Source organism: Pinus tabuliformis, chromosome 9, assembly GCF_031772625.1.
Source record: "Pinus tabuliformis cultivar Carrire ecotype Pingquan chromosome 9, CPIR1, whole genome shotgun sequence".
Classification (NCBI taxonomy): domain Eukaryota; kingdom Viridiplantae; phylum Streptophyta; class Pinopsida; order Pinales; family Pinaceae; genus Pinus; species Pinus tabuliformis.
Genome location: NC_142307.1, coordinates 145,636,663 through 145,650,768, shown reverse-complemented (window position 1 = coordinate 145,650,768; position 14,106 = coordinate 145,636,663). Strand labels below are relative to the sequence as shown.

At 41.1% G+C, this 14,106-nt stretch overlaps 1 protein-coding gene across 2 annotated transcripts in view; it reads right to left on the bottom strand.

Moving 5' to 3' along the window:
• The window catches only part of LOC149147528 (uncharacterized), a 170,426-nt gene that overhangs the window by 144,128 nt on the left and 12,192 nt on the right, over positions 1-14,106 (bottom strand). The window lies entirely within an intron of this gene.

Sequence of the window (14,106 nt, the reverse complement as noted above, 5' to 3'; positions counted from 1 at the left end):
CGAAACTGCGGAAAGGAGAAGAGCTAGGCTGGAACGACATCAACGTACCCTGGAACACACGGCGAAAGCATTAGCACAAAAGAATGATCGTGATTTGCAAGCACAAAGAGAGCAAGCAGAGAAAAATAGACTAGCAAAAACAATGGATGCTGAAATAAAGCGGTGGGCAACAAGGAAAGAGGACAATTTGCGGGCCCTGCTTTCAACACTGCAATATGTCAGTAGGAGAGAGTAGGGCATAGCATCGTGTGCCTACTGCTTCTCCCCAAAAGCTTGCCAAAGATCCTTTTGTTGTGTTAGAACCAGAATTGTCATCAAACTCATCTTCCATGTTAACAGCATAGGATGGGTGAGAAGTTCGGCTTTTCTTACAACATAATACTCGTCATTTTTTAGCTTCTGCACAGATTGGTGGGTGACCAATTTTAGTAGAAATTTCCTCCTACTACACTAAGAACCCGCAACTCTTTCCTCTCGCTTCGACAAGATAGCTCTATCACACAACAATTTTCTCATATATTCAACAACGCAATTGCAAACAAATCTTATCACTCTCCCAATCCCAAAGAGCAAACCATAGGCTCTGATACCACATGAAGGAGATTCAATCAACTAATAAAACATTAATAAAATAAGCAGCAGACATATACACAAATCAAACATGGCGGAAAAGGCTTGAGAGCCTCACTGTATTACATTCCTCACACTCTCAAATGTAATCTCCAAAGAATGATAATAGTACAAATAAATACATGAGGAAGTTTGTCTCATGATAGTACGTCTATCTTGGACACTATGGTTGAAAAACTATCTCAACACACTAATCTAGAAGCCTAACTAATTGGAGACAATCTCTCAATCAACTAGGCCTAAACTGACTCCTACCCATGAGGTACAAACTCAATCTAGAAAGGTAGGATTAAATCCTAACTTTCATGATTTTAATTAATTTAGTTATTTGGACTTAGAATTGTTTTAACATATGAGAGTGAGGCTAACAATAGATGTGTCCAGGATAGGTTTGAAGTGAAGTGAAGCGAAGTGGTTCATTCAATGGAAAGGTTCAATGAAAGTACAAGCTTTAGGAGAAGCTAGGAAGACTTTCCAAGAAAAACCCCTTTAAAGAGACTACACGAAACTTAGGGTTGAGATATTTGACAAGATAAAAGTTCATCCAAGGTCAAGGTAGGCAAGAGAAAAGGTTGTGAATGATATACTTCAACGAGTACTAAAGCATAAACCTTCAAAGAGTCCCAAAGATAAAGGATTAACTTCTAGGGTACCCACTTGGTGTGATGGCTAGGGCATCAAATTTTCGGTGATCCGACTGTAGGAATTGCATCAAAATGTGAGGATCACTAGAGGAGACACTAAGCAAGAGATCTATCCAAGCGGAATTGAAAACGCACTCTAACGAAATTCACACCAAACCCTAGAGAGGCCACCTTATCCTTAAGTGGACGAAGAAAAGGCGTGAGAAAGAGGTGAAAAGAAAGATGATTCATTGACTTGAGAGTGATCATGTTAATTTTAGGTATGTTCTATGCTAGAGCAATATATTTCAATTTTCACAATTAGCTCAATATGTTTTCTAGATTAGCAATCACATCAGCATTAAAGTAAATTGCAGATAGAACATAAATATAAATCGCAGACGACAAGCCAAGACAAGAGGACACAAGATGTGGCGCTAGCCACGGACAAACCCCAATGTGGGGAAACCCTTGATCAATTCTTCTTATATATTCTTCAATAGTTCAGCAGAGAGAGAGAGAGAAATAGTACATTTACAACTAAAGTCAACACTTTGACTTATCTAGATGAGAGCATATATCATCTCTAAGAAGATGATACATGAGATCAGTTGAAGACATGTTGCTTCAACTAATTCTCCAAGGTGACTCCTTCACCTATCATCATGTTGCATCTCGTCATCATGCTGCACCTCACCGTGTTGCACCATGTTGCACCCATCATCACAATGCTGGACCTCATGACTGATGCACCTAATGTTGTATTGTTGTCCCATGTGTCATGGTTGAACCATGTTGTCCATGTTTACTGTCCCATTGCTTGATTGTTGTCCCTTGAATGCATGTTGTACCATTGCATGCTTGTTGTACTTGCTGCTAAGTACCATACAGCTATCCCAATGTTAGTTTGTTGTCCCTTGCATGCTGTTGTACCATACAGCTATCCCAATGTTAGTTTGTTGTCCCTTGCATGCTGTTGTACCATACAACTATCCCAATGTTAGTTTGTTGTCCGTTGCATGTTGTTGTACCATACAACTATCCTAATGTTTGTTTGTTGTCCCTTCTATTGATGACGAAGTTCCACCAATGTCATTGAACATAGGCCTATATTAATCTACCCTCTAGTAGTCCTCTTTGTTGCTCCAAAGGTTTCCAACCAAGGTCATCAACATAGTGATTTCTCTCATAGAATTTACTGTTCATAACCTTCATCAAGTTCACAACCTTTTCTCCATCCAAGTGACTGTACTATTATCAACACAGTCCTAACATATGTTGCCTTGTTGGATAGACTTCAATGTATACCCTTTAGCACTCTTCTCCATGTCATACAAGCCGCTTTCAGACCTTCCTCATCTGCCTGAAGCTTGACGTTCTTGCTGTCCAAATCTGAGGTCAGATTAGGCATCTTTTTAGATGTGGTGAGATTCATCCATGGCTGCGACTGGGGCATGCTTGAATAGTCTTCCTTTTGACTGCATTAAGGGCTCCTCTTTCCAGCGAATAGGAATCCTCCTCTTGCTGCATAGAACCCTCATTGACTGCGAATTATATCACCTTGAGGACTGTAGTTAGGGCAGCATAGAGGCCTCTTGAAATTGTGTTTTAGAGGACAGCGTCTAGGGAGATGAGGCCTCCTATTTCCAGCGTATAAGAGTCTTCTTAAATTGCAGATGAAGGGAAACATCTAGTGCAGAATAAGGCCAGCAGTTAGGGCGTGTATGGACTGTGACTAGGGCACGAATAGAACTGCGGCTAGGGTTCTTTTGAACCGCGTATAGGTCTATCTCCTTAGGGTTTTGTATAGGTGCCTTTTAGGACAGCGGATAGTGTCTCTTCTTAGACCCTCCATGGTTGTGTATTATTGCTTCTTCATAGGGCAGCGTTAGGGCTTCCTTCATCGTGCTAGATCTCCCTTTCCTCCTGCATCTAGGGCTTTTTCATTAGGGCAGCGTAGAGCCTAGCGCACTCCCTCTAGATTAAGACAACGTTATCCCTTAGGATCTTTCCTCCTACTAAAACCCAAAGACAAGTAGAGAGGAATAGATCCCAAGTGTGTTGAAATGACTTGAAGGCCACCTCTATTTATACTAAAACGTTAAGCACAGGTGGGGTTTATTTGGTTGCTAGCCGACCTTGACGAATTGTCCCATAACATCAATAAATTCATATCTCCATGAATACTTATCGGAATCGGATGATCTTTAGATCAATCCTACACCTCTCGATGAGAGGGATCCAAGAAAAATATCAATTGTCATTAATAAGATGACCCACATGGAATTTGGCCCTAGTTGCCAATTTTAACACTCCCTCTCAACTAGGGAGAACTCCATCCACTGATCCATATGTCCGACTGTACTATCTCTGCCATTAGTGCCCTGCACTGCTCTGCTTTGCTCTACTGAGCCCTTCTCTGCTCCGCTGAACCATGAAGAAGAAGAATTGATCAAGAATGTCTCATACCATTCTCTACTAACCCGAAGTCAATTTCATCTGAAGAGAGTGTGTCATATCACTTTTACTGACCCGAAATCAGTTTTATTGATCCCAAATCAATATCACAAGAGAGTGTCTCAAACCACTCATACTGATCCCAGATCAGTTGGAGGTCATCCTAGCATAGGGAGTACAGTAGAGACAATGATGCGTCCATCGATAGTTACTATGGTCCCTAACCCCATTTCCCTGCTCATTGATCAGATGAGAAGTAATTCCCATGAGTCCCAGACTGCATGGGTAGGATGCCTCGACAGGAGAACTAATCATCTTGTCCCACGGGAGAACTAATCATCCTGGCTCACAGGAAAACGAATCATCCTATCCCAAAGTCGCCTCGGGGTATCACAGGGGAAGGCTGAGCTATTCACCCTGTACACAGTGCACCATTAGGGGAGGGTGAGTCGCCCTATGGTCGTGTGTTGCTCCAACAAGTACCCCAAGCCCCCTAAGCCCCCCGAGCTCAATGCATGCAGCATGCAGGACCCTTATACGAAGGTCTCTCAACGACTCCAAATTGTTCAGGAAAGTCACAAATTTGACCTTTCCCCAGGGCTTTGACAAAATGCCTGCGACCTGTAAATCAGTCTCAATGTGATGGAGCCTCCTCGCTCATCGACTTACCATATCCCAGATAAGGTAGTATTTGATGTCTATCTGTTGGAGCAATCAGCGAATACGGGATTCCTCAACAATCGAATCCCCCCCTGGTTGTCATAGAGGATCACAATGGTATTCATCATGTGTACAAACAGCTCACTGAAGAGCTTCCACAACCAGGCAGCTTCACACGAGATCATACTCGTAACTATGTATTCGGTCTCGGCGGTGCTTATAGCAAACAACTTCTGCTTTCTGCTCATCCATGATATCGAAGCAGAATCCAAAGAGAACCAGTACTAAGAAGTGCTCTAGTAATCCTCCACACTGCCTGCCCAGTCAGCATTCGAATAATCATGCAACTTCATATTTCCAGCGATGTATCTCAATCCATGAGAGATTATGCCCCGAAGATATCTCAGAAGATTCTTGGCACCAATCCAGTGAGGCTCAACCAAATATGAGCTCACCATGCTAACTGCAAAACATATATACGAACTGAAGTTCACCAAGAACATCAATGCAAATGAGTTTATGAAACTCAGAGGCATTTCCCAAATCTGGTCCGACATCATCACCATATAACTTCTGAAAGATCCTCAAGGTAGTCACGGGCTTGCAGTTTACCATTCCACATACGGAATCCAACTCCTTCTTACTTCTGCAAGTGAGAGGGTCAGCACCTATCAGAAATAGGTTGTTCTTAGAAGGTGTCGGTATGAGAGGTCTATCATCCACAACCTTCAAACAATGGTTTGGATCGGCTTCACTCTTAGTGAATCTCAGCTTCGTCTGACAACTATCAATCCTCTCATATCAAAGCCAGGGTGATTTGCTTCAAGCCATAGAGGGTTTTCTTCTACCTACATAAATGAGATTCCCGATGAATCTCAAACCCCTCGGGTTGTTCCAAGCCTATGAACCTGCTACATGAGGGGAATGGTCCCTTGTAAGATTTTCCTTCGGTACATCTCAGACATGTACCTTCATGCTCCTTTTTGAATTCAAGCATCCCAGTCACCATATGACTCGCATCGGATAGGTCCCCATAATAGACCTTCGTGCTATAGATGAGATGTGTCAATTGACATGATCCCCAATGGACCATCCTGCAACTTGATACAAATTGCCAACCCTGAACCCATGAGGAAAAAAACATCTTAGAAAATTTCATTTTCATACACGTACCTTTCCATCGATGAATGCCACCCTGAAACCTTTGACTTCCATTGCCGAAATGGACATCAGGTTCTTCTTGCGATCAGGTACATAAAAGAGATTATGTAAATGAATCGAGTTACCCTCATTCAATTGAGGGGTAACACCCTTTCCGGGATAGGTGGCATCGGCTCCAAGTATAATCCCATGAATGTTTCCATCTCTACCAAATTAGAGAGAGAGCACCCTTCTATTCGATGGAGTGCTTGGGGTTCCTTGCTTTCTTGAAGAGTCAACCATTTCCTTGATGACCTGCACTGTCATTCCTCTGATCATTGAAGATGTCCCTGGAATGATTGTTATCATCATCAAGTGATGTGTCCCTGCCATTCGGACACTCCTTCGCATAATGGCCGAACTTATTTCAACCAAGGCATCTGCCTTTCCTTCCTCCCTTAGATCCGAACTTCCCATAGAAGTGATCTTCAGGTAGGCCATTAGAAACTTTCGCTGCACCATTCTGATAATATTCTCTGCTTCGACTTCACCCTTGGTGAATTAGAAGAGGGATGAGGAATCCATTGATCCTTTTGTCCTTTCCCAACTTCTTCGGCAATTGCTCTTTTACTCTTGCTTGGGCTTTGTCTTCACCTCAGCTCTGATACCATGTTAATTTTAGATATTTTCTATGCTAGAGCAATTTATTTCAATTTTCACAATTAGCTCAATATCTTTTCCAGAATCCAGATTAGCAATCACATCAACATTAAAGTAAACTGTCGATAGAACATAAATATAAATCGCCAAAGACAAGCCAAGACAAGAGGACACAAGATGTGGCGCTAGCCAAGGACAAACCCCAATGTGGGGAAACCCTTGATCAATTCTTCTTATATGTTCTTCAATAGTTCGGCGGAGAGAGAGAGAGATAGTACATTTACAACTGAAGTCAACACTTTGACTTATCTAGACGAGAGCATAGATCATCTCTAAGAAGATGATACATGAGATCGGTTGAAGACATGCTGCTTCAACTGATTCTCCAAGGTGACTCCTTCACCTATCATCGTGTTGCATCTCATCATCATGCTTCACCTCACTGTGTTGCACCATGTTGCACCTCACCGTGCTGCACCATGCTGCACCCATCATCACAATGCTGGACCTCATGACTGTTGCACCTAATGTTGTACTGTTGTCCCATGTGTCATGGCTGAACCATGTTGTCCATGTTTACTGTCTCATTGCTTGCTTGTTGTCCCTTGCATGCTTGTTGTCCCTTGCATGCTTGTTGTACCATTGCATGCTTGGTGTACTTGCTACTAAGTACCATACAGTGGTCCCAATGTTAGTTTGTTGTTCCTTGCATGCTGTTGTACCATACAATTGTCCCAATGTTAGTTTGTTGTCACTTCTATTGATGACAAAGTTCCACCAATGTCACTGAACATAGGCCTATATTAATCTGACCTCTAACAGTCCTCTTTGTTGCTCCAAAGGTTTCCAACCAAGGTCTTCAACATAGTGATTTCTCTTATAGAATTTACTGTTCATAACCTTCATCAAGTTCACATCCTTTTCTCCATCCAAGTGACTGTACTATTATCAACACAGTCCTAACATATGCTGCCTTGCTAGACAGAATTCAACATATACCCTTCAGCGCTCTTCTCCATGTCATACAAGTCGCTTTCAGACCTTCCTCATCTGCCTGAAGCTTGACGTTGTTGCTATCCAAATCTAAGGTCAGATTAGGCATCTTTTACCTGTGGTAAGATTCATCCATGGCTACGACTGGGGCATGCTTGAATAGTCTTCCCTTTGACTGCGTTAAGGGCTCCTCTTTCCAACGAATAGGAATCCTCCTCTTGCTGCATAGAACCCTCATTGACTGCGGATTATATCACGTTGAGGATTGTAGTTAGGGCAGCATAGAGGCCTCTTGAGATTGCGTATTAGAGGACTGCGTCTAGGGAGATGAGGCCTCCTATTTCCAGCGTATAAGAGTCTTCTTAAATTGCAGATGAAGGGCAACATCTAGTGCAGAATAAGGCCAACAGTTAGGGCGTATATGGACTGTGACTAGGGCACGAACAGAACTGCGGCTAGGGCTCTTTTGAACAGCGTATAGGTCTCTCTCCTTAGGGCTGCATATAGGTGCCTTTAGGACAGGAGATAGGGTCTCTTCTTCGACCCTCCATGGCTGCATATTACTGCTTCTTCATTGGGCAGCGTTAGGGCTTCCTTCACTGTGCTAGACCTCCCTTTCCTCCTGCGTCTAGGGCTTCTTCATTAGGGCATCATAAAGCCTAGGGCGCTCCCTCTAGATTAGGGCAGAGTTATCCCTTAGGATCTCTCCTCCTACTAAAACCCAAAGACAAGTAGAGAGGAAGAGATCCCAAGTGTGTTGAAATGACTTGAAGGCCACCTCTATTTATACTAAAACGATGAACACCGTGGGGTTTTATGGTTGCTGGCCGACCTTGATGAATTGTCCCATAACACTAATAAATTCATATCTCCATGAATACTTATCGGAATCGAATGATCTTTAGATCAATCCTACACCTCTCGATGAAAGGGATCCAAGAAAAATATAAGTTGCCATTAATAAGATGACCCACATGGATTTTGGCCCTAGTTGCCAATTTTAACGGATCATCAAGGATTTACGACCAGTGCCTAGCTATTGGGAGAATTGGAAACAAAATGACCTTGATTTAGGAACTTCGCTCTTCAAGGTGACCTAGAAGAAACTTCACTAGCCCTAATGGAGGCAGCTACACAGCTACTCTAGATATTTATACTTTGATGGCAAAATTTGATGTAGTTTCAAGGGTGCAAGATGCAATATAACCTCTAGGTGTTGGACATTGAATAAACTAACGCTTCTTGTGTGTTTCGCGACATGGACTAACTGCCTCTCGTGGATCCTTATCTTTGGCGATTTGATCGTTGACCAACACCTACAGGTTTTGGTTTAACAACAATCGTGATTCCCAACAAGTGGTATCAGAGCATAGGTCATGAGTTCGATACACACCCGCTCGCGTTCGGGAGAGATTATTAGATAAACCAACGCTCCCTGTATGTTTCGTGACACGAACTAACCGCCTCTCGTGGATCCTTATCTTTGACAATGTGATCATTGACTAACACCTGCAAGTTTTGGTTTAACGGCAATCGTGATTCCCGACACTAGGAATATTCATTCATCCATTATCCATGAGTAACACATGCGAAATTTCCAATAGCTTCAATGTTTTAACAAAATGTCATTAATTAGGGCACATTAAGGACCATAAGACAACATTCCATGCTTTAGACATTCATTAGAGCATAAATATAGCATTAAATAACACTTACTGAACAATGAAGAATATATTCATTTGCGAACATCGACATCAGGATAAAATCAACAAGGGTCCAGAAAACCAAAAAAATTGCACAAATCAGGGAAATATCGGTAAAAATCGGCGAACATCAGAAAAATTAAGATACCATAAAAATATCGGTAAAAATCGGCAAACATCGACTAGGCCAAAAAATCGTGATTTCGAGATAAAATTGGGATGTTATCGAGATGTTCGCAACACTGATATCCATCCATCAAAATGACAACAAGAAGCTCCAAGAGAGATAGCGAAATTTTTCCAAATGTCAAAATGCATTTAATCCATCCAAATCGCTCCACAAATTGCAGGTTGAAAATCTCTAATGAGCTAACTGAAAATCCAAGTGATGGTTTGTAATGAGACTAAGTCTCATGTATTTATACTAGTGTTGATAATATAGCCGAAATATCAGCAATATTCAGAAAGATTGCTGAGAAAATATGGCAATATTTTCTTGCCGAAATATCGCTGATATTTTGGCAAAATATCGCGCTACGGCCTCAAATATCGCCGGGCAGGCTGGGTCATGGCTAGAAAAGCGATTTTGGTAGTTTTATTTGCTCATTTTGGTTTCTTAGTCTTGGAGAAGGAAGGGGAAGAGCTTTGTGGTGGTTTTCAAGGAGGTATTGAGGATCAAACAGCCATTATCACCACCAACTAAAAAAAACTTGAGTATCAAAGATTGAAGATTAGCGAGACAAACTTCATTTAGGGTTATGCTTGCTTGCCTCTTTGCCTACCAACATTTTGCTTCTTTGTTTTTTTTCCATTTTCTATGATTTTCATGCCCATGAGCCAATGCAAGGGTTTTCTCCATATTTTGACAACATGCTTCATTTTTTTTAACTTTCTTATGCACCCTCTTATTGCCATTTTTCATTCACATTGCAAATAATGTAGTAAAAAAAATAATTTTTTTTATGAGGTGGTTATTACTTATTATTTTTTGTGTATGGGTGTTTAATGCCAATTTTTTGTTTTTTTGGTGCCCTGGGTTTGAATTAGTTCACTACAAATATGCCAAAAGCCTTGGACCCATTTTGGGAGTATGGGGAGCCTGATGGTGGGACAAATCGGGCATATTTATCATGCAAATTGTGTGGGACCACGATGACAGGAGGGATTACACAATTGAAATAACATCTGGCTAGACTCCCTGGACATGATGCGGGCTTTGTACAGTTTCTAGTGCGGAGCTTATACAAAAAGCTCTTGAAGCAATTGATAAAAAGACAGAAAGAAGGAAGAGGTAGAAAGAAACAACGCTGAACGTGTAGGTAGATCTTTCGAGATATCTTCTTCTAATTTTGAGGCTGAGGATAGTGGGAGGGGCTCCACAGCGTCACCTACTAGTGCTAATGTTACTAGGAGTGGGAGGTCATCATTTTTTGTTCCACGAATAGGACATGGAGCACAACCTTCCATTAAATCAGTGGTTAAAAAAAAGGAGAAGCAAGAATCAGATAGAGTTATGGGGAGGTGTCTTTCCTGGAGCGACTTACCTCTCAGCATCACCAAAACCAATCCATTTTGGCAGCCAATGTGTGATGTTATTGTTGTTGTGGGCCTAGGGTACAAAAGTGCTACATATGAGGAGTTGCAGGGGCCAATCCTTCAAGCAGAAAAGTAGGACATCAACTCTAGATTGGCGGAGTTGAAACAGACATGGGAAGTGTCTGGATGCACAGTGATGTTTGATGGTTGGACAGATAGGAAGGGTAGGATGCTTCTAAATTTCTTGGTACATTGTCCTAAAGGTACCATGTTTATTAAATCAGTGGATGCATCAGCACATATAAAAGATGCAACAATGATATGTGACTTGTGAGTTGTTAGATGGGTTCATCCGGGAGATAATGCAAGTCATAAGTTCCAGCGTTTTAAAAGTCGCCGACTCGGCCGAGTTGGTCCGAGCCAGTAAAAAAATTTGCGACTCGGCCGTCGAACCGGTTCGGTCGACCAACCGAGTCACTTCATGCGGCCAGTAAACCCCAAAAACGCAATTTTTTTTTTTATGTTTTTTTTAAGTGTGGAGGGCTGCAAATGGTTTTATTAATTGGTTTTTTGGTCTTTGGGGTCCATTCCCCTCTCCTAGTATTGATATGCTATTCAAATTTCATGGTAATGTTAAATTCTTAAAGTAAAAGTGACATTCTCCTTAATCTTCATTTTCATCATTTTACTTAAATTCTTAACATTACCATGAAATGACTCAGGATGTTTGAGAGTGGTTCCGGCCTCATTAGATTTCATATGGAGAAAGTAGAATTTTAGATTTCATTCAAAATCCAGCAGACTTATCAGTTTTTCAGGATTTCAGGATTGGGGGATTGCAATGTCTCCATTGAATTTTGTCATGTATTAGGGTATGGAACTCGTATTTAATCAAGAGCACCAATCCCTCTATGTACCTTGATGTTAGTGATAATGGTTGTCGAACTCCTCTGGGATTCGCTCCCAAACTGGGAGCTTCTGAAAATGTCGTTCCCGCTACGGTTTTCGCTCTCGCTCCCCACTTTCGCTTCCGCTCCCAAGTAACACTGAGCCAGATGATGTTGGCAACTCTAGCAGTAGCCAGTAGTACTAGTCACAGACTTTTGTTGTAGAGGCCATTTATAGCCTCCTTGGTTAAGTGTTTTTGTTTTGATCTCTATATCATCATCGTGTATGTATTGGACAGTGCACTGGGTGCCATTTTGATATAATGGATATATTCATGAGCCTACTTTGATCATATGTTGTCTTCTATCTATATTCTAATGCTATGTGTTTGGAAACATGAATGAAAATCTTTAAAATTATGTGTTTTTATAAAAAATAAATATTTAATGTATTTTTTACAACGACAGAGTCAATGAAATAGAGCCGGCCAAGTCGATACCGAATCGAAGTCGGAGTTTTAAAACATTGGTCATAACAGATAATGTAACTAGTTATGTCTCTATCGGCGGGATGCTTATGGAGAGGCACCACACATTTTTCTGGACTCCATGTGCAGAACATTGTATCGATGCTGCTTGAGAATATGGGGAAACTCTCCTTCATCAAGGAGGTGATTAATATGGCTAGGAGCATCCCCAAGTTTATATATAACCATGCTTTTGTTCTTAGCCTCATGAGGAGATACACTAGAAACAAGGAGTTGTGGCATCCTACAATCACACGTTTTGCCACCAACTTTATTACTCTTCAGTCTTTACTTCGATGCCAGTTTGAGTTGAAGAAAACATTTGTTTCTGATGAGTGGCGTGATTGTAGATATAGCAAGAGACAGGACAAGAGAGCCATTGCAAAAATGGTGTACACTGGCTCATTTTGGCAGGGAGTAGAAGAAGTGTGCTCAGTTAGTGAACCTCTAGTAAAGGTTCTGAGATTGGTAGACGGGGACAAGCTTGCAATGGCTTATTTGTATGAGGCCAAGGAGGCCATTCATTCTTATTATGCAGAGAAGGGTTATGTTGGGCTTGATAGACATATGATGTTATGGGATGTGATTGATAGTCAGTGGACAGGGATGCTTCATCGACCCATTCATGCAGCAGCACTCTTCCTCAATCCTACATGTTCATACAAATGCGCCTTTGATTTTGATGGTGAGGTGATGGAAGGGCTCCATTCTTGTATTTAGAGGATGGTAATTGAACCTGAGCTTCATAGCAAAATCAATCACGAGATACAGTTTTATCGAGATTGTGTTGGCCTATTTACCTTTGATGATGCTATTAGGGAAATGGCCCTCTTCATACCACGTAAGTGACAAGTCATCACTCATTAGAATTTTCAATTTAGAATTTACTTATTTATAATTCTAGATTTTTAAAATTCAATTATGTAACTTTTATTTGAAAATTTAATTATGTTTTAAGTTTTTTATTTCTTTATTTCTTTATTTTGTTGTAGATATTTGGTGGCGAAGCTATGGTGCAAGGGCACCAAATTTGCAGAAACTGGTCATAAGAATCTTGAGTCAAACATGTAGCTCTTCAAGGTGTGAGCGTAATTAGAGTGTATTTGAGAAAATACACTAAAAAAAGCACAACAGGTATAATTTTGAGCTTCAGCCTTCAGTTGAGCAATTACATTTATTGTGATTTTAATTTATGACCCTCAAGTGTCAAGAGTCAAAACTCATTAGTTTTTTTGACACTCTTACCGGTTGGAGTTCTCACGCCTCAATGATTTAGTGTATGTGCATTACAATCTCCAACTTCGACTGAAGCAAATAGAAACACCAATGGATCCAGATGTCGTTTCCTTAGACAATATTGATGTATTGTCTCAATGGAGGGTAGAATCTGAGATGCCCATCTTGGAGAAGTCACCTGCATGGTTAAAGCCAGAGCAACCATTGGAACAGGGGCAGCAAGAGGAGGACTCGGGGGAGGAGCAGCACAAGGAGGAGGAGAAGGAGGAAGAGGAGGAGAGGAGGAGGAGTTGTGAGACCATCAACATCAGCACCATCTGCTATAGATATAAGAGAGCACAGCTCCGTACCCAGCAGTCATTATTTGACATTAGGTGTAGGGGCAAGGCCTTCTACGACTAGCGGCAGGCCTGGCAAACAACCCATCATGTTTTCCTGTAAAAGGGGGAGAGGGCACTAATCTCAAATAGATAGTTGCTAGTTTTATTTGTTTTGCTACTTTTATGTATGTGATGTTATTTTGTATTGGTTCTCCATATTTGGTATCGTCTTTGATGTATCATTTTTATTTTACATCCACTACATCCTATATATCAGTGCTTTCTTCATATTTATGTGCCAATGTGTTTATTTCATGTTGTTATTATTTTATATGTTTAAAAATCTGAAGAAAAAAATGAATATATTATGCATTTTTTATGTTTGCCAATATTTTGCCGATATTTTCGCTGATATTGCCAATAAGATGTTTTCTGGACCCTTGCCGATATTTTTCCGATACCGATATTTTCAACATTGATTTATACATGCTCTAGGAGTTCGAATTTCTAATTACAAAGCCCCTAAAACATAACAAATGATGTGAAGACCCTTGGTTACAAGCCAACCAAGATATCTTTAACATTAATTATTATTTAATTTCTCCTTTAGCCCATGTCATTAATCCGAAGTGCTCCCTATTGCTAGCGGTATGAGGGTGAGGGTCTCAGAAGTGATAAATAAGAGGGGGATGCCCTCCAAATGCTGCAGAACATCTCCAAACCCCAAGTTGGGC